The sequence below is a fragment of the Rousettus aegyptiacus genome, unplaced genomic scaffold (genome assembly GCF_014176215.1).
Source record: "Rousettus aegyptiacus isolate mRouAeg1 unplaced genomic scaffold, mRouAeg1.p scaffold_m13_p_10, whole genome shotgun sequence".
Taxonomy (NCBI): Eukaryota; Metazoa; Chordata; class Mammalia; order Chiroptera; family Pteropodidae; genus Rousettus; species Rousettus aegyptiacus.
In genome coordinates this window covers 47,123,359-47,147,437 of record NW_023416285.1, presented here as the reverse complement: position 1 = coordinate 47,147,437, position 24,079 = coordinate 47,123,359, and the positions used below count along the sequence as shown (strand labels likewise).

The window sequence follows — 24,079 nt, the reverse complement described above, 5'->3', positions numbered from 1 at the left end:
TTTGCCTTTTAGTGTGTCTTGTAATTTTCTTCTTGATAGCTGAGCTTAGTGTCCTGGTTAAAAGTTAGTAATATGGTGGTGCTGAAGTGTGAGGGAGGGAAAGTGTTCTATGTAGTCCTATGATTAGGTCTCAGTCTTTCAGTGACCCTGAGTCTTTAGACTGTAAACTTCACAGGTGCCTCTCATTCCTCCACCCCACACCTTAGGTGAGACGGGTTGATTAGAGTGAGCCCAACAGGGTATTTCCCTTCCTCCAGGGCAGTTAGGCTCTGATAAATCCCCAGCTGATTAGGCTTTGCTTAACCAGTTTCTCCTGAGGGCAGGCCTTATTAAGAGCACAGTGCTCTGATGTAATTCAAATTGGTTTCTTTTCCCCTCTCCCTGCTGGAGGCTCAAGCTGGATTTTTCTCTGGTATTTACTGTGAGGACTTGTTAGGGCTCCTAGAGGAAAAATCTACGAAAGTGTGGGGGTTCCCCCAATGAATGGGTCCCCCTGAAGTTTTTCTTTCTCAGACTTGTCCACATTGAGCCTTAAGCAATTCATCAATTACAGTTCAGGCTTTCCTACCCCAGCACTGATTCCTGCCGAGGTTTCAGCTTGTGACTTTCTGCTCCGGTAAGTTGTGATTCTCTGTACTTGCCTGTGGGTCTCTCCTGTTTTGGGAGCAGTTTGCCCTGCGATTTGAAGAGGTGCTTTTTCACGTTCAGCTTTTTACTAGTTGTTTGGATGGAATGGCAACTCTCAAGCTTTTTACGTGCCAGACTGGAAACTGGAAGTTTTTACTTAGGCCTTTTCAAATTTCTTTCAGCAATGACTCGTAGTTTTAGGTGTACAGGTCTTGCACAAATTTTGTTAAATTTATCCCAAAGTGTTTCACATTTGTTGATGGTTTTTTTTTTTTTTTTGACAATTTTATTTTAAGATAGTTCGTTGCTACTATATGGAAATGTAATGATTTCTTATGCATTGAACTTATGTCCTGCAACCCTACTAGTAAGTAGCTTTTTGTACGTTCCTTAAGTTTTATGGTTATATTGATCATTAATGATCATGTTGTCTGACGGACTTAGCACCTCCAAAACGGGTTGAATAGAATTGACAAGGACAAATCCTTTGGCCTTGTTCCTGATATTAGGGGAAGTAGTTAGCTGTGGAGTTTTTGTAGCTGTTCCGTGTGTCATTGAAGTTACCTCTTTTAGTTTGCTGAGAGTTCCTAATAATTAGTTGTTCAATTTTAGAAAATTTTCTTCGTTCTCTTTTTAAGAAATATGTTGTAATATATAGAATTTATTGAATTACATTAATAGATTTTTAAATGTTAACCAACCTTTATTTCTTGGGATAAACTCCGCTTAGTCATGATGTATTTTACATATTCCTGGATTTGATTTACCACATTTAAAAAATAATTTTTACATCTATTTTCGTGAAGAATATGGGTCTATAATTTTCTTATAATGTCTTTGTCTGGTTTTGTTATCTGGAAAATGCTGGCTTCATAAATGAATTGGGAAATGTCCCCCCTTCTGTTTTCTGGGAGAGTTTGTATACATTTGGTATGTTTGTTTGTTTGTTTTTCCTTTCATGTTAAGTAGAATTTACCCAGTAAGCTATGTGGGCCTGTTGTTTTCATTGTGGAAAGGTTATTCAAATTTTTCATAGATCCAGGTGTCTCAGATTATCTATTTATCCTTGAGTGAATTTTGTGAGTTGGTGTCTTTTAAAATGTATGCCCATTTTATCAAAAGTATTGAATTTATTAGGATAAAGTTGACCTTAAAATTCCTTTATTATCTTTTTAATATTTATAAGGTTTTCAGTAATGATCCATCCTGTATTTTTGATATAAATGATTTGAATATGTTGTCCCCCCGCCCCCACCCCATACATCTGGATAGACAGTTATTATCTTCTCAAAATTCAGCTTTCGGCTTTATTGATTTTCTCTTATTTTTGTTTTATATTTAATTTATTTCTGCTCTTAATTATTTCTTAACTCGCTAAGGAAATATAAATATTAATAAATTATAAATTAATCACTGGGTTTAATATTCTCTTTCTGGTTTCTTAGTGTGGTTGCTGAGATGTTTGATTCAATCTAAGGTTTGATCTAAACTTATTTTCTCATACTTAATTACCTTGGGCTATAAATTCTAGACACTCTTAGCTGCATCCCTGAAATTTTGATGTGTTGCAAATTCAGTATCATCCAGTTCAAAATGTTTTCTAATGTCCTTTGTGATTCCTTTCTTGATTTGAGGGTTGCTTAGCAGTAAGTTGTTACTTTGAGGTAGTTGAGGCTTTTCGATGTTTTAGTTTTGTTTTTGATTTCCAATTTAAGTTTCTATCAGAAAAAATGCTATTTTAAGATTTCCATCTCTTAAATTATATTACGACTACTTTTAAGGTCTAGCATATGGTCAATCTTGGTTACTATTTCACGTGCACTTGCAAAGACTATAATCTGAAGTTGTAGCAATATAATGTTTTTTAAATGTCAAGTAAACTAAGGAGGTTGATATTGTTTACATTTATATATATATTTTTGGTATTATTTTAGTTTTAAGTTTACACTACATTGATTTGACATTTTTGTAGTTTATAAAATGATCCTCCTAATTGCTACTTCTCTCCTCTGGCTTTTCACCTTACCAATATATTAATACTGACTGCATTCCCTATACCATGCTTTCCATCCCCGTGACCATCTATCAACTACTAATTTGACTTCTTTAACCCTTCACCCCATTATCCCAGGTTCCCAACCCTCCATCCCCTCTGTCTGTCACCAAATTATCCTCTATATTTGTGCATCAGTTTTTGTTCCTTAATTCCACATATAAGTGAAATCATATGGTATTTATCTTCCCCTGTCTGACTTATTTCACTCAGTATAATAACCTCTAGGACCATCCATTTCTTTGCAAATGGTAAGATTTCATTTTTTTTAAATGGTTGAGCAATATTCCATTGTATATATGAACAATAACTTCTTGTTCTGTTGATGGGCATTTAGGTCGCTTCCATATCTTGGCTATTGTAAATTGTGCTGCCATGAATATTGGGGTGCATAGATCTTTACGAATTATTGTTTTGGTTGTCTTTGGATAAATACCCAGAAGTGCAATTGCTGGGTCAAAAGGTGTATCCATTTTTAATTTTTTGAGAAACCTCCAGATTGTTTTCCGTAGCAGCTGCACCAATTTGCAATCCCTTTTCTCCACATCCTCGCAAAGACTTTTTCTTTTTTGATTTATTGATGATAGCCATTCTGACAGGTGTGAAGTGATATCATTATGGTTCTAATTTGAATTTCTCATTATTGACCTTAAGCATCTTTTCATATATCTATTAGACATCTATATTTCTTCTTTGGAGAAATATCTGTTCAAGTCTTCTGCCCATTTTTAAATTGGATTGTTAGTTTTTTGGTTGTGGATTTGTGTAAGTTCTATATATATTTTTGGAGATTTAACCTCTTATCAGGTGTAGCATTAGCAAGTATCTTCTCTCAATCAGTCGTTTGTCATTTTGTTTTGTTGATGGTTTCCTTTGCTGTCCAAAAACTTTATAGTTTGATGTAGTCCTATTTATTTATTTTTTGTTTGTTCATTTCCCTTGCCTGGAGAGATATATCCGAAAAAAAATTAATGTTAGTAATATCAGGGAGTTTACTACCTATGTTTTCTTTTAGAAGTTTTATGGTTTCAGGTCTTACATTTAAGTCTTTAATCTGTTTTGAGTCTATTCTTGTATATGGTGTAAGAAAGTGGTCCAGTTTCTTTTTCTTTCTTTCTTTCTTTCTTTTTTTTTTTTTTTTGCATGAATCTGTCCAGTTTTCCCAACACTATTTATTGAAGAGACTGTCTTTACCCCATTGTATATTCTTGCCTCCTTTGTCTTATATTAAGTGAGTGGGTAGGCGTGGATTTATTTCTGGGCTCTCTTCTGTTCTAGTGATCAATTTATCTGTTTTTTATGTCAGTACCGTACTGTTTTAATTACTGTAGACTTGTAGTATATTTTGATTTCAGGTAGTGTGATACCTTCAACTTTGTTCTTCTTTCTCAAGATCAACATGGCTATTCAGAGTCTTATATAAATTTTAGAATTATTTGTTCTAGCTCTCTGAAAAATGCCATTGGTATTTTTATAGGGATTGCATTGAATCTATAGATTGCTTTGGGAGTATGGCCACTTTAATGATGTCAATTCTTCCTACTCATTAGCACAGTATATACTACTGTTTATTTGTATCTTCTTCAATTTCTTTTTTCAATGACATAATTTTCTGAGAACAGGTTTTTACTTTGGTTAATTTAATTCCCAGATATTTTATATTTAGTTTTCGATGCAATTGTAAATGGGATTGTTCTTTTAATTTCTTTTTCTGAAAGTTCTTCATTGGTGTATAAAAATGCCAGTGACTTCTGAATATTTTGTAACGTGCTACTTCACTGAATTAATTGATCAGTTGTAATAGTTTTTTGGTGGAATCTTTAGGGTTCTCTATTATGGTATGGAATCAGCAAATAGCGAGAGTTTTACTTCTTCCTTTCCAGTTCGAATACCGTTTATTTCTCATTCTTGTTTTATTGCTGTGGCTCAGATTTCCAATACAATGTTGAAGAGGAGTGGTAAAGGTGAATCCTTTCCCCATGGAGTATGATGTTAGCTGTAGGTTTGTCATATATGGCCTTTATTATGTTGAGATATTTCCCCTCTATTCCCACTGTGCTGAGAGTTTTTATCATAAATGGATGCTGGATTTTGTCAAACACTTGTTCTGCATGTATTGATATGATCATATGGTTTTTATCTTTTGATTTGTTAATGTGGTATATCACATAAATTGATTTGTGGATATTGTACCAACCTTACATCCCAGTAATAAATCCAACTTGATTGTGGTGTATGATATTTTTAATGTATTGCTGAATTCAATTTCCTAATATATTGTTGAGGATTTTTGCATCAATGTTCATAAGAGATATTGGCCTATCATGTTCTTTTTCTTGTAATGCGTTTGGTTTTGCAATCAAGGTAATGGTGACCTCATAAAAGGAGTTAGGGAGTCTTCCCTCTTCTTGAATTTTTTTGAATAGTTTGAGAAGAACAGGTGTTAATTCTTCTTTGCACGTTTGGTAACATTTGCCTAGGAAGCCATCTGGTCCAGAACTTTTGTTTTTTGGGAGGTTTTTGATTACTGATTCCATTTCATTGGTGGTAATCGGTCAGTTCAGATTTTCTGTTTCTTCTTGACTCAGTCTTGGGAGATTGCATGTTTCTAGGAGTGTCCATTTCTTCCAGGTTGTGTAATTTGTTGGCCTATGATTGCTCATAGTATTTTCTTATGATCCATTGTATTTCTTTGGAGTCCGTAGTTATTTCTCTTCTTTCATTTCTGATTTTATTCATTTGAATTCTCTCTCTTTTTTCCTTGATGAGTCTGGCTAAGGGTATGCCAATTTTGTTTATCCTTTCAAAAAACCAGCTCTTGGTTTTATTAATTTTTGTATTGTTTTTCTAGACTCTATTTCATTATCTTTATTATTTCCTTCCTTCTATTCACTTTGGGCTTTGTTTGCTGTTTTTTTCTAGTTCTTTTAAGTGTAAGGTTAGAGCGTATATTTGAACTTTTTCTTGTTTCTTGAGATAGGCTTGTATTGCTATGAATTTCTCTCTTAGGTCTGTTTTCACTGTGTTCCATAGATTTTGAGTCATTTTCATTTTCATTTGTTTCTAAGTTATCTTTTGATTTCTTCTTTGATCTCATTAATAACCCATTAATTGTTTAGTAGCATGTTATTTAGCCTCCATGTGTTTGTGTATTTTCCATTTTTTTTCTTGTAGTTGATATCTAGTTTCATACCATTGTGATCAGAGAAGATGGTTGATATGATTTTAATCTTCTTAAATTTATTGAGACTTGTTTTGTGTCCTAACATGTGGTCTATCCTGGAAAATGTTCCATGTGTACTTGAGAAGAATGTATATTTTGCTGCTATGGTTAAAATGCTCTGAAAATATCTGTTAGTGTGCCTTTTAGGCCTCGTTGATTCTTTGCCTGGAAGATCTATCCATTGGTGCCAATGGGGTGTTAAAGTCTCCTACTATGAGTGTATTACTGTTGATCTCTTCTTTTATGTCAATCAATACTTGCTTTACGTATGCAGGTATTCCTATGTTGGGTGCGTATGTTTACTAGTATTATATCCTCTTGATTTATTGATGTCTTTAACATTACATAATGCCCTTCTTTGTCCCTAATAGCCTTTGTTTTAAAGTCTATTTTATCTGATATAAGTATCACTACCCTGGCTTTTTTTAAATTTCCATTTGCATCTGGTCTTGGAATCAAGGTAATGGTAGCTTCATAAAAGGAGTTAGGGAGGCTTCATTTTTTCATTTCCATTTCAATATCTTTTTCCACTCATTTCCTTTCAGTCTATGAGTATCATTTGATCTGAAGTGGGTCTCTTGTAGACAGCATATGCATGGGTCTTGTTTTCTTATTCATTCGGCTACCCTATGTCTTTTGATTGGAGTATTTAATCCATTTACATTTAAAGTGATTGCTGATAGATACATAGTTACTGCCATTTTATTATTCGTATTTGTTATTTTTATTTATTTATTTTTTTACCCCGTCTCTTTTTACAGAAGTCCCTTTAACATTTCTTGTAATACTGACATGTTGGTGATGAATTCCTTAAGCTTTTCCTGTCTGAGAAGCTCTTTATCTCACCTTCCTTTTTAATTGAAAGCCTTGCTGGTAGAGTATTCATGGTTGTAGATTTTTGTTTTTCATAACTTTGAATATTTCTTGCCATTCCCTTCTGGCCTGCAAAGTTCCTATTGAAAAATCAGCATACATTCTTAAGGGGGTACCCTTGTAAGAACTAGCTGCCTTTCTCTTGCTGCTTTTAAGATTCTCTCTTTGTCTTTGACCTTCGGCATTTTAATTATGTTGTGTCTTGCTGTGGGTCTGTTTGAATTCCTTTTGTTTGGGACTTTTTGTGTTTCTTGAACTTGTATGTCTAGTTCCTTTGCCAGGTTAGGGAAGTTTTCTGTCATTATTTCTTCAAATAAATTTTTAATTCCTTGCTCTCTCTCTTCTCCTTCAGGTACTCCTATAACCTGGATATTGTTATGCTTCAGGTTGTCCCAGAGGTCTCTTTAAGCATTCTCATTTTTTAAAATTCTTTTTTATTTTTATTGTTCTAATTGGGTATATTCTGCTACCTTCCAATTGGCTGATTTGATTTTCTGCTTCCTCCAACCTACTGCCAAATCCTTCTAATGTAGTCTTCATTTCAGGTATTGTATTCTTTATTTCTGTCAAGTTTTTTTTTTTTTTTTATGGTTTCTGTACTTTCTTAAGCTTACTATCTCTCTGTTGAGGTTCTCATTGTGCTCATCCATTCTCGCCCTAAGTCCATTGAGCATCCTTTTAACTATTATTTTGAACTCTGTCTCTGGTAGATTGCTTGCCTCCATTTCATTTAGCTTATTTTCTGGAGTTTTCTCTTGTTGTTTCATTTGTGGCATGTTTTTTTGTTTTCTCATTTTATTAATCTCTCTGTGTTCATTTCTATGTGTCAGGAATATTTGTTTCATCTCTCAGCCTTGGCCAGATGGCCTAGTGTGGAAGGTGTCCTGTATGGCCCAGTGGCACACTCTCCCTGATCCACTATCCTGGGGGCTCTGGATGTGACCTTTGTGTGGGTTGTGTGTGATCTTCTGTTGTTAACAAGCCTGTATTGGTGTTAGTACAGCAGTGGATGGGATTAATGCTCAGGCTGACTAATTGTGGGACTTGGCTGCACCCACAGGGTAAGAGTTGTTGTGTGGGGGTGACCCCACTGAATGGGATTTGCCCTAGCAGGCTTGTGTACTTGTTGCAACCACTCTTTGTGTGTATCACTAACGGGACTAGTCAGGAGTTGCTCTGTTGTGGTCTGGTGCCAGCCTCCAGATGCGTTGGTTTTTTGGCTCCCCAGTAGGCCAAGGTCAGCCACTACTTTTGATTGCTCAGGGCTACTCAGTGGGAACTGCAAAGTGATCCACGGATGGTGGTTGACTATGCAATTAAGAATATTTTGAATTTTAATTCTTTCAAAAAAAGAGTAAAAATTGGTATTGAAATTAAAAGTTATTTGAACTTAGTTATTCAGGATAGAGTTCAGATTAATTGGCAAATTCTTCATTCTGTTTTTTCAGGTACATATAGTCTATTATCTTTCTTCTTCCTCTAAACATTTTTCTATAATATTTGGTTTTTCTCCTCATTTCAAATATATTTACAAACTATCTCTTATTCTTATTTTTATTCTTGGTTACAATTTCAGGTCTCACTTACTCATCTAGATATAAACTTCTTGTAAGTAGAGACTTTGCATGCCCAGAGAACCAACTCCAAGGTCTTGGTGATGTTGACTAGAAAGTCTTCATTTATTTTACCTTTCTTCAATACACTCCAAAAACAATAGATGATGAGAGGCTAATATCCTTAAGATCTTTAAATCTGAGCCCTTTATTTAATGGACATTTTATAAGGAGACTGTTTAAAAATGTATAGATATTTTATTTCTTTCCACTAGCCGACTAGATGTATAATATTTTATCTTTGTTGTTTTGGAAGAAATTTAAACACTATTGCTTGAAATCTTTCCCTTGCTTAAACATTTTTCTTGTTATGAAAAGGCATTTTAATTTAAGATATAGAGGTCCTGTTCTTTAATTGTAATTTTTTTGAACTTCAAGATATTTTTTTCAAGCAAGATTTGTAAGATATAGTAATGTAAGATTTTAAAAAGAATTTTAGGTATTTGTTTACTGCATGTAGCCATGGTATGCTTCATTGATTTGAAGTCTAGTAATTCAAATGAGTAAATAATTTGTTGCCATTAACATCTATTGAAAAATGACACAATGAGGAGCCCTCAAAAATTTGAGATTAGTTAGTTGCATACATTGCTTTGTGTGTGAATTATAATCTTCACAGAAAGGGATAAAAGATATATGTGTGTGTGTGTGTGTGTGTGTGTGTGTATAAGCAATTTATTACCCTGTACAATGTTTTATTTATGAAAACACTAAAGAATATGCCTATATATTTATAATTAAGTTACTGATTGAATGCTGTGTAAATAGTGATATATTATCTGAAGGTTTTTTAAATTATAAGTATTTGAAAGAATTATATAGAAAAAAAATCTACCTCATCTTTGTTCAGCAAATAATTTGATGTATTTTATTCTTTCATATCATTGGTTATCGTTACATTTTAGACAAGGATGTAGTAGCATATTAATAATTTTAAAAACCTTGACATTTTCTGTTTATTGTTCTGAATTTATGATTTGATCTGACAATTCAAGTTAATAACTTGACTATCTTATGCTGGATATACATGACTTTTTTGAGGAATTCAGTATTATTTTTGTCATTTCACCTCTTTTATAGTCATATCATCTGTAAGTATTGCATTAGAAGAATTATAGTAATAATCAAAAGAAACAAATACTTATTTAATACTGTCCTCTCCAAATGCTTATGGAAATATTATTGTCAACCACCAAATAGTTCTAGCTTTCTTCTTTCTACATGCGTGGTAAGATGACATTTACCTGTCCCCTTTGATATTAGGTATCACCACATAACTTGCTCTAGGCTAGTGATGCGTGTCACTTCCTTGTGAAAATCTTAAGAATGTGTACATGGTTTGCCATGTTACTTTCTCCCTGCTGCAGAAATTGTAAAAGTATATATCAAAATCAAATCTTTATTATTCTGGTTCCTTGAAAGGCCGCAGTGAACAGAACCATTGGTGACCTACCTTGGACATGAAATAGACTTAATGTAATAAGCCCCAAGATTTTGTGTGTTACTGTAATGTGTTCTAGCATATTCTAACAGATGCAAAAGTTTTACCTAAGACAGATATCATAAGTCTGAATGAAATATGTGACATTGGCTTAGCTTTCTGGTGGGAAGCAATGAAGAAACTCTTTCTGGATGCTGGAAAGATGGCAGTCTGTCTTATATTGTAGCAAAACATTTGGTAAATTGTTTCTGTGCAAAAACAAGATAATGTACCTAATAAACGTGTAGCTCTAGGGCAAGAGGTTAAAAAACAGTGTTTTAGTAGTGTGTGTTGGTGATGGTGGCTGCATTGGAGCAAGAGTTATATGAAACAGAGAAATCAGAAAATGTTTACCTTGAAAGTAGAAATTAATAGAAATAAGAGTACATAAATTCAAGGTCTTAGAATTTAAGTGACAACTGTTTCTGAACTCCAACTACTAAAACGAAAACTGAGAAGCATTTGAGTCACAAGAACTAATTAAAATTCAACCTAGTGACAAAACTCAAATTAAGGTATATGACTGTTTAAATTGTTTTGAACCTCTGGACTAATTAAGATGTCTCAGTAAACTTGTAACAGGGTGTGATACCATTTAGTCATTATGAATGGACAAAATGATAGAGAGGTGTGGCTTTTCCCCCAAAGTCTTAGACTCAAGATACCAAAAATTAGATTGAAAGAATATAGGAAAACAAAGAAACATAGCAATATTAAGAAATAGGGCTTAACGAAAAAAACAAAGTATGGCTTTTGGCTCACATGGCTGACTGAAGTACAATAAATATAGAAAGCCATTGCTTGCTGCTGTCCAGGAAGCTTTGTGGATTCATATAACCTAATGGACAAATCTGATTTATTAGGAATTCATACAATTCAACATTATTCATCTTGAATCTGCAAAAGGATTCATAATAAAATCCTTTATTCTTAGGATTTTCTACTGATGATATTTCTACTGGTGTTACATTTGTAGGTATTTTATAACAGAGCTTAAGTAATGACTTACGTCCTTTTTTCACATTGTAACATTTTATAAATAATTTACCAAATGAATCAAAGGCTATTTTTTAAAAATCATGTAAAATTTATGTATTGGGTGTTTTCTCAACGTCAATAATAATTATTGCAACACTTTCAAAGCATCTAATGAATTTGCTCTATTAGTAATGACTAATTTTAAACAATATAAAGATGATATTCAATAGGAAGACTTGATTTTTAGGCATTGTTTGCATGTTTCCTTACTCTGTTTTAATGTTAAAAGAAGAAACTCTTAAAACTACATGTAACCCAATTTTATTTTTATATCAATTTCACACAGCTGCCAATCTAACACTGTCTTGCTGCTAGTCCTCAAAATCACGTTCTCTGTGACAATTGTGATAATTATCACTTTTTATTCTTCTGAAATGAGGTATGTATCACCAAAGGCCAAGGTGTTATGCACTAAGAAATAAAAGGTGTCTCTAACAAAATGTGCTTCTGTAGTCTTTTACAAATCACATTAACTAATCTAAAAGTAGTTTCTCTTTGAGAGTTTTCATTATAAAAATTAAGAACCACAGTGAACCAAATAAAAGGCAATGGATATGTTTACTCTTATATATTTCCTCCTTACCTTCTTCCCTTCCTCCCTATCTTCTCCTCCTCCTCTTGATCTTCCTCTTCCAACTCCTCCTTCTTCATGATTAAAAAAAATCAGGCAGTATTTGCAAATAGAATGATGACACTAATCACATAATTACTGAAAATGAGTCTGTAACCTTTTACAGAAAATTATGATGAGAGATCTTAAGAGAAAGAAGGTCATAATAATTGTATAGTAAAAACATTTCCTACATGAAGAATAAAAGGCTTTCGTGCAAAATGATGCAATGGGTCTAAGTCCAAGACAATGTAGGCAAGGATTGAACTCTGTGTTTCTGACTTGCTTTTGTGAACTCACAGTCTGGTGTAAGCCTATGACTTATAGGGTATCAATTCCCTGCTGATTTGTATTGCTACATTATTATGCACAGAATAATTCTTATTGTTTTATCCTATTGATTTATTTGTTTATTCTGTCAATATCACACTAAATTATTATTATGACTTTACCATGTTTTAACACTTGGCGAACTTATTAATTCTTCATCACTTCATTTTCAATAGATTTTTTTTAATGTGGCCTTTAACATAATTTTGTCATCTTAAAAAAAAAAGTGCATAAATCCCACTGGCATTTTGACCAGAAGTACATTAATAACGTTGCTTTGGGTAGAATTAACAACTTTGTAGTCCCCTTTAGGAAAATATTATCTTCATTTATCCATGGTATCTTCTATACTTCTCTTCATATAAGTTCTAAACATTTCCTGATAAAATTATTCCAATGTATTTTATGATTTTTTCCCTACCATACCACAGTGCATCTTTACTAATGGAAACATCATCATATAATTTTTATTTTTACTAATGTTGATGCATACCAATCATGTTAGAATATTAAAACATATTGTTTAGAACAGAATTTATTTTGAATAGTATTTTTAACTATTGACTATCATTATTTTATATAAAATTTAACTTATCCTAAAACTCTTCTTGAGCCAAAAGCTCTTAGCTTATTGTTCTGGATTCAGCATGCTGGGCCTCACACCTGCCTGGTCCCTTGCCCTACTCAGGGCCTTTGTCTTTTCCTAGTACAATGGGTTTTTCTGAATTCCTGCTCAGGGAAAAGACCTCAACTTATCTTTTTCTAGGTGAGGAAATAGCAAGACAAATGGCTTTACCCTAGTTACAGGGATATTCTGGGGAGAACAAAGGTCAGAACTCTTTTCATTTTAGTTCTCTGGTTAAGGAACAAATCAAGAAATAGTTGTTTTCTTTAAAAACACCTTATTAAACATGAAACTAACCCACTGAAAAATGAATATGTTTTATCTTGCATTATGCTGATGAATCTTGCATCTTAATTTTTTTTTTTAATATAAATAGTTGTTGGCAGAAGACACACAGTCAGGAGAATAACCACGTGAAACAGTGCACGTCCTATGTGCTTCTTCAGTTAAAGTTATAGGCCATTTATATGTGTACTTTTTAAATGTACAAGAATGGGTTTCTGGAATTCTAATTTAAATATCTATGTTATCCCCAAGGAGATCAGGCCTAAAGAAGCCATCTGTCCTAAGTGTAATGGCCAACAAGTCTGTAGTTATAATTTCAATGTGCTGCTTGTGAAATCATTTAGTTTATTTCTGATTATGTATCATTTAAGTTGGCTGCCATTTTATAAAAATACAGACCTCTACAGGGTAGAGAGGACATGACAGGTTAGAAAAGAAAGATGAAAAAAAAAAAAAGAAATCTTTTAACAATTGTAGGGACATATATTTACCTAGGGAAAAGTTTAAAATAAGAACTGAGGGTGTAATTTTTAGTATTTTCCTTTAAGGTTACTCGACAGTATTATTTAGGTATCTAACTATATATTTTCATGCTGAAGACAAATTATATAGGCATTTGGTCTATGCAAAGAATGAGGTTTTTATAAATTAATATAAAGAATTGCCAGTAAAATGACTTTTAAAACTTCTCTTAAAAGATTAGTGGTTTATGGGTCCTGAGTTAAAATGGAAGACTGAACAATTGTAATTTTCCATCCCTACTCAAATCCTTAAAAATGACAGAAAAGTTATAAACATAAATAAATCAAACAATTTGATACTTGATTTTGACTGAATGTACCACTGCTTGAATTCCTCTTTTACTTATGTTACAACAATCCATTAAAGGAATATTTATTAAATGTTTCCTTTAAAGCTTATTTTATCTGACTCATGCATTTTGGAATTTTTTTTTCTATTTTCTTGGGATTGAAGAATATATTTTATTAAAACTCAAAGTTTCATTGAACAAGATCTTTTTTATGACTATCAACAGCCATACATACAGTTGTTGATAATGTATTTTTGGAGAAACTTTGACTTATTCAGTAATCATATACAAACATTAGCGATGACCAGTTATTAATGCAGACATAGCTCTTATACTCTTCTCCAGCATTTATTCTTTTTCCCTGTGATCATACTACTTTTCTTAGCGTAATCACTATCTCCCAAATGCAAATGGTTAATTTAATACTACGAACTTTTCAAAGTTTGCTTCAGTTCTAATTACATATATTCACACAAAATGGATCTCTACTGACTGTTCACTTAAGCTGATTTTTAACTTTTTTTGGTTGTTTAACTTTAAAGTGGTATTATTTTTCTCTAGATATTTTAAATTAATGTAGTCTGGTAATTTAATGCAACTATACTATTGGGAATTCAACCCCATGAACTTAGAATAGAGGTTAAAAATAAACGTGAAGAATATTGATCAAAGAGTAGATCATAAATAAGAGAGGGGAATTTAAGCAGTGGTACATCGTGTTTTCGTGATAATTACATGTGTATCAGCAAATTAAACAATAACAAAATTCAAGTCATTGATAAGTTTCATTTATGTTTTATATTTTCTTTCCAGTATTAGGTTGAAATGAATTTTGACCACTAGCCTTGTAGCTAGAGATGTCAAAGTCTGCAGTAGAGGATTGAGAAGTGCTTGTGGCAGAGAAAGAGAGTCTGTCAGACATGAAGCATTTGTTTGGCTATTTTCCTTCTGAGTTCTTTTCCCTGTGTATTAATACAACCTCTCCCCTATTCTCTCCCTCACTTATGTCTTCCCATTCCTACATCAATGCTGGAAGGCAAGGTCTTCTGCCTGCCAGCAAGGCAAACTGGCCAGGCAGCTCTGCTGGCAGGAGCAAGCATTCACTCAGCTCCAGAGAGCCTGGCCAGCTGTGTCACCTCTGATCCCCTTCATCTGCTTGTCTGGAAATTTTTGCTTCCATGTGAACTTTGGACAGGGGCTCAACATTGCACTGGGTTCTGTGTTGCCCCATAAAAGCATCCACTGAGGAAAAGAAGCTGTGAAGACATTTATTATATAGCACAAATTCAATGTACCTCCTCTCTGCTCTTGGCAATGGTACTTTAAATGACAGATGGTCTCTACCAAAGTATCATCATCAGATTACTGAGAAAACCTTTTATTAACATGAAGTCAATACATTTAAGATTTAAATATTTTAATCATTTATGTACCTCTGTAGAGGGCAAAAAATCAAATGATCAACTCTGAGAGTCGTATTTGATTAAGCCCATGTATTTGATTAAGAGAAATAAATGTAACTATAAATTTTTTTTAAAAAAATGAAATTATGGTTTCTAAAGCATTGGATTGATCTCAATTATGTTCTTTCTGTAAAATTAAAACCATGAGGTATAGTTTAAAGTTATATTTTCTCAGCCTATTTTCTGCTCCTCAGCTTTTTCCCATATTGCCTTGAAGTTCCTGAAATATGGGAAAAATCTTTTTTCTTAGAAGATATTAGAATCAGATTTGCTAGAAGGATGAGAAAGAATGCGGACCTGAAGGCAAAGTTGCTGACAGCAGAAGAGGAGAAAAAAGAACAGAAAATAAGCAAATCTATAACTAAAATATTTGGGAGCAGTGGGACCCACAATTCCTTGAGCAGGGTAGTTTGATTATATTTTCTGTGTTGATTAAAAATTGTCTTTGATTAATATTGCAGAATATCTAGAACAGTGAATATGTTTCACAATTTTCCACCTGATTTTAGGTACTATTAGAATGATAGTTTGGATTTTTTGATAGTCACAGGGCTGCAAACCTCCTGCCCAACATGAGGTAGTTGGGATGAGGACACTCTCCCTCCCATCTATGTCTGGTGCTCCTAAAGTCAGTGTGTGATGCAGTTGGATAAACAGCTCCATTTGGCAAATACCCTCAGTTTTAGCCACCTTGAAACTATAGCACTAGAGAATAAATTCGTTATTTTTACAGTATATAGTTTTAAAGAATACAGTCTTTGTACTTATTCTGAGGAAATGAGATTGTTAATCATACAAATTTAAAATATTTTAATAGAGCTAAACACGTTGACTTAGTACCTTATAATGTGAAAACTGCTGGAAAAAAACTGCATAGGATAATTTTGAAGATTAAGTGAATTGTCATTGGGATTTATACATTTGTTAAAATAGCATTATGAGGTATAAGGCCTGAGTACGCTGCACCCTAAGGACTTATCTGTTGTTCTGTCCTGTTTTTAGTTACATTCAGAGAACTAAACTAAGCTGTGCTCTGGTAGGCTTTATACCTTCCCTAAGAAAAGACAGAAGCAAACTGACCTGCTTTACATACCTGAATGATTTTAGACATAGTATTCTACTCTCTGGATATGTTTTCTTATTTATATAGTTAGATAGTTTCAGTGATCTGTTCCAAGTCTACATTCTGCTATTTTTTTTTTTTTTTTGTAATTGCTGGATGCCAACAATTGTATAAGGTGTAATAGTGACAATACTAATGTTAACTCATATGTTTCTGAAGATTCTTTTCACATCAAGTGGGTAACTATATTTCCTGCTAATTATGACAGTATGAATGACCAAATAGCAAAGATAACTTTCCTACATTTACCCATAGTGAAAAGTCATAATTTAGTTTGGTTATAAATTTGTAGATGGTAAAATTATGTATATGAAAATCCGTTTACTTTTAATTTGTTTTGGAAATAGATGGGGCATTTCTTCAAGACACAATCCCCAGGACTTTCTATAATTTACTTTTAAGGTGTCTTGTGTTTCTACATGGCTCCCCCCATCCAAAACAAACAAACAAACAAAACAAACAAACAAAAAACCTCTTTAACTTTATGATACAGTGAACAACAAAAGTATCTTCTAGAAATAGATTATGGGGTCTTAAGATTTTGTGTATGTCAATGAAGGCATAGTAAAAATACTAAATGTTTACAAATTGTTCATTTAAAGAAGCAATTTCCTTTTTTTAAATGTTTATTTTAAATTATGAAATACCTAGAGTTCCCCCAAATAATGTAAGAGACATCTATAAGCCCACAACCATGATGAAACAAATATCAACATTTTGCTATGATTGCTACAGATTTCCATTTTTAAAGCCACAGAATGTTCCAGATAGAGTTAAGATACCACCCCCATCCATTTCTCTTCTGTTCTCCAGATACAACATCACTGGCATGTTGTTGGTGTAAATCACTGCATCAGGTTTTACATTTTTACTATATACGCACATATCTGCAAACATACATACTGTTTGCTTTGGCTGGTTAGAAAGTTTACATAAATGACATTACTGATTTAATTTTAGTACCATTAAATGCAGTTATATTGTTTTAATTATGGAGGCTTTATAATATAGCTATTCTTGCTCATCTGATGAAAATAAATTCTGTGAGAATTTTAATTCAGATTATGTTAAATTTGTAGATTAATTTAGGGAGATCTGACTCTTTACGATGTAATAATAACAACCATAAGGACAAAAACAATACATTTACTGCTTACTACATGTCAGACACTTTTCTAAGTGTTTATTCTTATAATAGCCCTAGAGGTTAATTTTTTTATTATTCTCATTTTATTGATGAGAAACAGATGTGGGAAAGTTTAATAATTTGCTCATACTCACATAGAAAGTATGTAACAGAGCCAGGATTTGAAACCAGAGATAGTATTTTCCATCCCCACACAGTGCTTCCTCTCCTTGTTTAAATCTACTTTTGTGTCTTCGAGGAGCACTCTATATAGATCTGGTACATTTCTTGTAAATTTATTCCTAATCATTGAAGTTACGGTGCTTTTGTAACAGATTACCCCCAAATTTAGTGGCTTAAAATAATCATTTTATTAAGCTCATGAATTCTGTGTGTCAGGAATTCAGATGAGCACAGTAAGAATGATTTATCTCTGTTTCACCATGCCTGGGACTTTAGTTGGGAAGTCTTTGAGTGGTTACTTGCTGGCCAGTAACTGAAATCTTCTGGACACATCTCGGTTAAATGTCCGGCAATTGATACTAGCTGTTGTCTGGGATCCCAGCTAGGGTTGTTGACCAGTGCACCATGGTCTCCATGTGACCCAGGCTTCCTCACAACATGGCTACCTCAGGGTTGTTAGCCTTCATGTATCATGACTCAGGGTTCCAAGAGTGAATGTCTACACAAAATCCTGTGCAAGTTATATCACCTTCCTTTCATTGGTTACTAGTGAATCATAAAGCTTTCCAATGTTAAGAGAACACATCTCACTATAAGTGTCCATTGTTCCCAATTAATTATGCTCTTCTCACATGCAAAATACACTCACCTTCTCTTCCAGGACTCTAGAAAAGTGTCTCCTCATTCAAGCATCAGGTTTCAACTTGAGATCCAGAATTGCATTACCTAAATCAAGTTCAGGTATGGATAAGGTTCTTCAGGTGTCATTCTTTGGGTACAACTTCTTTACCAAAGTTCCTCTTGATCTAAAGGCTTGTGAACTAAAGAGACAAGATTATCTGCCATTCATATGTTCAACATACAGTGGTAGCATAAGTATAAGATGATTGCAATAGAAACTTCTGTTCAGAAAATGTAGGAGGTATGATGCACATAGCAATCTTGATCCATAGCAATGGTGAAATTTATATGAGCACATTTTTTTCATTTCCTTGATTAGGGCTTAGTCCTAGTCTCTGTGAGCTTTTCTCTGTAGCTATTGCCTGAATGCTCTAAATTGTCATTCTTTTTCTATAATTAATGAAAATGGCCCATGATTGCAAGTTGAGTATCATTCTTAGCCCACTTTCAGCAGAAAAATCTGGAAGTCCAAAGGCATTTTATTTTTCATTTTTTTATGGCTTCTGTTCCATTTAGAAGAATATGTTGATGTTAATGCCTGTACAATTCTTGTAAAATTTATTTATTTATTTATTTATTTATTTATTTATTTATTTATTTATTTATTTAAATATTTATTTAATGCCTATAGCACCCAGTCTTCTTAGGTGGTATCCTATCCAAGTACTAACCAGGCCCAACCCTGCTTAGCTTCTGAGATCAGACAGAATCTGGCATGTTCAGGGTAGCATGGTCATAGACAAATTTTGTGACTCTTATTAGGCATTTATTTTATTTTTTTCCTCTAGCATTGGAATACATTATTCATTTTACTGTTTGTGTTTTCTAATTCTTTAATTCATGCTGTGTTATCTTCATTAATCATTTATTTTGCTTTTCTTAGGTTTATTTTGTATTTTTTTCTTTTTAAATGTATTTTAGGTATACATTTTTGTCGTTAGTGGTTTTCTGTATCCTTTATATCCTGTATTCACATATATTCTGCACTTTTGGTTTGGATTTTCTCTTTGACTTGTGATTTGTATAGCATACACTTATTTCTTTTTGAAATTCCAAGAAATAGGCATTTTTATGATTTTTGTAATTATAATTACAAAAGTCTACCAGAAAACCCAATGATTAAGCAAAGCTTAAATTTATATAACCTAAGGGAGAACATCACATCAATATAACCTTTGTACTGTAATAAAAGAAGGAGATGGGAAGATTTGTATAGGGTTTTCAGTAGAAGGTAGGTCTTTCAAGGTGGAGAAATTATTAGAACTGGGCAAAGTTTACAACATAATGGTGGATACAGTGAGGTGAGATTCCTCAAGAGAGCCTTTATAAGTAAACTATTGTTCCATAGGTAAGTTGTTTTCTCAGTTAAATATTCTTTTGTAATGATACAAAAGATATTTGCACAGATGAGCTAACTATTTGCCTGGAAATTGATTTGCTGGAATTTCTTGAAATAAACAGTGAAGTTATATTTTGGTTTACAGCTTTATCTTCCCAGTGGAAAATTTCCTAGAGCAAATAGTAAAGTTATGTGGACATGAGTGGCCTTTGTTTTCAGATCTAATAATTAAGATATGTAAAAACAGGTTGTCTCAGTTTTTATCATTGATATCTAATTTTAGAAGTTGTTTTCAGAAAATATCTATATTATTTCCATTTTGTTGGCATTTAATCTGCTTTTTTCCCCTACATGACATTTCTTCAAGACTTCATCTGTTTTCTTATTTCTCACATAAAACTTATAAAATTTTCTTTATATTTAGAAAACTCTATATATCTCTCTATATATCTATTATCTCCAAAGTGTATCTTCTGATTTCATTTATTCATTCACTGACAATAATTTATTAACTGCTCACTATATTAATTTTACTACTGATTTAATTATAAATATGCATCTCCAGTTAGACATTTCTATTGCAACTGGATTTTTAGAATGGATTCTTTTCTAAATTAGTTTTCTTTTTAAGTTAATGATACTATCACATAATTTGGATTAAAAAATTATTCTTGATTCATCTTTATTTCTCTTTACTATTAAATCTATTAATTATTTCTTTCAGATATCATTTTGCCCTCCCCAGTTTTAATACCACGGTTCTTGATCAGCACTTAATGTTTTGCCCTTGGACTTCTGTCATGGCTTCTAAATGATCTGCTTAACTGTACTGACTCTTCAGTGTCCCTAATTTCATGATTTACATTGAAGTCCGTATTCATCAGCCTTCACATGGCCTACAAGATAAAGGCTCAAGATGTTTGGCCTCGACTCCCTTTCCAGATACTTCTTACACAAAACCACAATGTCAGCTTAACAGGTCTGTTTACCAGCTCCCCAACAAGCTTTGGCTTTCCAGTCTTCTTTGCTGAGTCCTTAGGAGGATATGGTAAAAGCTGGCTAGGAATGGTAACTTGAAAGCCATATTTTCATGTTCTTTTTTGAGTTACATTTGTACTTTGAGTTATAATAATCCAACACCATTTTATTTTGTTGCTCAAATTGTTACAGCTTTGGCCATTGAAAGCTCAGGTTTCTTTTTGTCATATCTTTATCAGTTGTATGTGTGTGCATACACGTGCATGTTTATGCATGTTCTCACTTTCTGACACTAAAAGATGCTTCATCTCACATTGTATAGTCCCTGTCCCAGTCTATAATTAGAGATTTCCTTTAATAGAGAACAGTATTAGACGCCAAGATCTGGATTTAGGGTATGCTTATTGCTACTGAGATGCCATCCTTTTAGGACCTCTCAGCTGACAGAGGAAAGAAAAATTTATAAATATGTGTGTAACCAACTGTATCTATGTTAAACTACACATGAGTTCTTCCTTTTGTCTCCAACAGTAATCTATTACCATGTGGATCATTCTAGGCACCTTTATTGGCTTATCTGTAAATTTCCATTGCAGTAGCAAGAAAATTGGCTCCAACCATTTACCATCTATTTAATTAGTTATTAAATTTTAGTATATATGTATAGGAGTTTCAGAATCATTACCTCATACTTGGGTGAAACGACTTTATTGACTTTAGTAAGGTGATTTTGTGGGATTCCTTTTGTCTTTAGTCTTATAGACTCCATTGATTGCCAAAGCTACTTCTTAGGTCAGTATCCTTTACCCTAGTCCCCTTCAATGAGGTTGTTTCATATACTTGTAATACAGCTAGATTACCTTGTCATTCCTTCCTGGAATCCCCTGACCTCCAGAATGATTTTTTAAACATTTGTTTAAGGTTCACTCTGTGCTGTCAAGTTCTATGGACTTTGCAAACGGTCATGCACCCACCATTTACAATGTCATACGGAATAGTTTCACCGCCCTAAAATATTCCCTGTGTTTCATCTCTTCAGTCCACACTCCCTCCCCTGAACCCTGATCTTTTTGTTGTTTCTATAGTTTTTCTTTTTCAAAATGTCATATAATTATAATTGCAATCACAACCACTGATCTTTTTATTGTCTCTCTAGCTGTTTCTTTCTAGAATGTCATATAATTATAATTGGAATCACACAGCCTTTCCAGACAGATTTTTTTCACGTAGCAATATACATTTAAAATTTATTTATATCTTTTTGTTACTTGATAGCGCATTTCTTTTTATTGCTAAATAATATTCAGTTGTAAGGATGTGCCACAGGTTGTTTATCCATTCACCTATTGAAGGATATCATGGTTGTTTCTCGTTTTCGGACATTATGGTTAAAGCTATAAACATTCATGTGCAAGTTTTTGTGTGGGCATAAAATTTCAGATGGGTAAATATCTAGGAGTGATTATTGGGTTGTGTAGTAAAACTATTTAGTTTTGTAAGGAAATGCCAAATAGTTTTCTAAAGTGGCTGTATTTACTTAATATTTTTTAGAGAACAAATCTTTTCAATAGTGTTCCCAAATTACCTTTGTGACAGAATAAGTCATAGAATTGTTATGGTGTAGTGCTTAATCGCACAGGGTGTGGAACTATAATTCTTAGGTTCAAGTCTTTTTAAAAAATTTTCAATAAGAGTTCATGTTCAATATTATTTTATATTAGTTTCAGGTGTATAACATAGTAGTTAGACATTATATAATTTACAAAGTGATCCCCTCAACTAGTCTACCACCTACCTGGCACTATATACATTGTTATTACAATATTATTGACTGTATTCCCTATGCTGTATTTTACATCCCCATGACTATTTTGTAACTATCAATTTGTTCTTCTTAATCCCTTCACCTTTTTTCACCCAGTCTCCCAACCCCATTTCCATCTGGCATCACCAGTTTGTTCTCAAGTCTTGATTCTACCATTTATTAAGTGTGTGACTTTAAGCATATTGGGTAATCTCTCTGTTCCTCAGTTTCCTCCTCTTTAAATTGAGAATTATATCTCCCAGGTGTTGTGAGGATCAAATTAGATAACATTTGGCACAGAATTAATATATTAATTGTTGCTATTGCTGGTGTCACTTTTTCCCTCAGTGCTTTGCTTTAGGTTTATTTGATAGGACTTCCCTGCTCACCTGTATTTCCCTCCTCCTCCAGCCATTCTAAAGTATAGTTCCTTCTTATAGAGATGAGGGAAAGGTTAAGTCAGGAAAGATTTAATGACTTTTTGCTTCAGAGCCATTAAGGGAATTAAATGGATTATTCAAGAGTGGAATCTACCCTAGAGGAGATTGAGAGGAGAGTGCCCTAAATCCAGAATGGTGTTAGAACTGGGGGTGGGCCCACAACTGACTAACCTATACAAGGTGTCTGTGTATATTAGAAAAAGGCTCACTCACTGAGAATGCAGCCAAGAGCTGAGAGACACAATGCTTAGCCAAGGAAACAGAGCTAGATTCCAGCTCCCCCACCTACTACCTAAGCCAGTTTCTATTTATTGTACAGTGCACATACTATACAACTTAAGTGTTGGCTCTGTCTAGGGGATGGGGAGAGAGGACTGTAGATTCCACATGGAATAAGCGCATGGGCTAAGTCCATTGGAGCATAGCACCTCAGAAGTGCATGGACATTCATCCCAGGGAGTGGCTGTAGGATTATAGGAAAGGAATGAGTCACCAAGCACTGGGCTTTGGAGGAGAGTGATGCTACCATCAACAGCCATCAGTCAACATAGGGACCATGTCGTCCTAGCAAAAAAGCTAAAAATGTAAGAAACATTGCAGAACCATAAAGTGTACAGAGAGTGGAAAACTAGTGTCCGAATATGCATTGAGTCACCATGTGAAGAAAAAGTAAAGTTGGTTAGAGATTGAGAGACTTCTCCTGAGATATATCTAAGTTTTTAAGAATCTCCTATGACTTAAAAAAAAAAAAAAGTGCTCCAAAGAATGGTTGATTGGAATTCCTAAAGGATGAAAATGTATGATTTGGAAAACAAAGATAAATGGGAACTTTCTTTCACCCAAGCATTACACCTTGCTGTAAGTAAACTTGGACATACATATTTTACACAGACTATAAGAATCAAATTGCGTAGCAGTTGCCTGCAGACTAGTTGAGTTCTACTTGAACTCTCATTTGGCTTTTTCCAAGTACTATTTCTAAGTTACTGGAATCCTTCCTTGAGCTTCTTGTTCAGTGGGAAGTGTAATGAAAATATTTTTAGATGAGTCACCTCTCTTTATAAATTATTTCTTATAAAGACTTATATTTTGACTTTTTGCTTAGGAGCCTGCCAAAACAAGGGTGTCTCATGGATTGTCAGAGGATGGAGAGGGTATATACATAGGACACATAGGATATCTTTTCTATAAGATAGCCAGACACCCAACTCTAACTGAAAATGTCAGGAATACTATTATTCCCATAATCTGTTTTTAGTTTTTTTGTGTGAATTTTTCTAATAAGAAAGATTTTATTTCATTTTAGTCAAAGATACTTTAAAATGAAAAATAATAATAATAATTCGGGGGCATTTTTTCCCATTACTGTTAGAT

General features: G+C 33.4%; 1 long non-coding RNA gene and 1 pseudogene across 1 annotated transcript in view; one reads left to right on the top strand and one right to left on the bottom strand.

The window, feature by feature from the left end:
• The first annotated feature begins 410 nt into the window (after positions 1–410).
• Positions 411–24,079, top strand: part of LOC107515521 — a 42,605-nt gene continuing 18,936 nt past the window's right edge. Inside the window, exon 1 of the long non-coding RNA XR_001598032.2 lies at positions 411–616. This is a non-coding gene — a long non-coding RNA (uncharacterized LOC107515521). The remainder of the gene's footprint in view (positions 617–24,079) is intronic.
• LOC118609084 lies at positions 18,767–18,885 on the bottom strand (annotated as a pseudogene).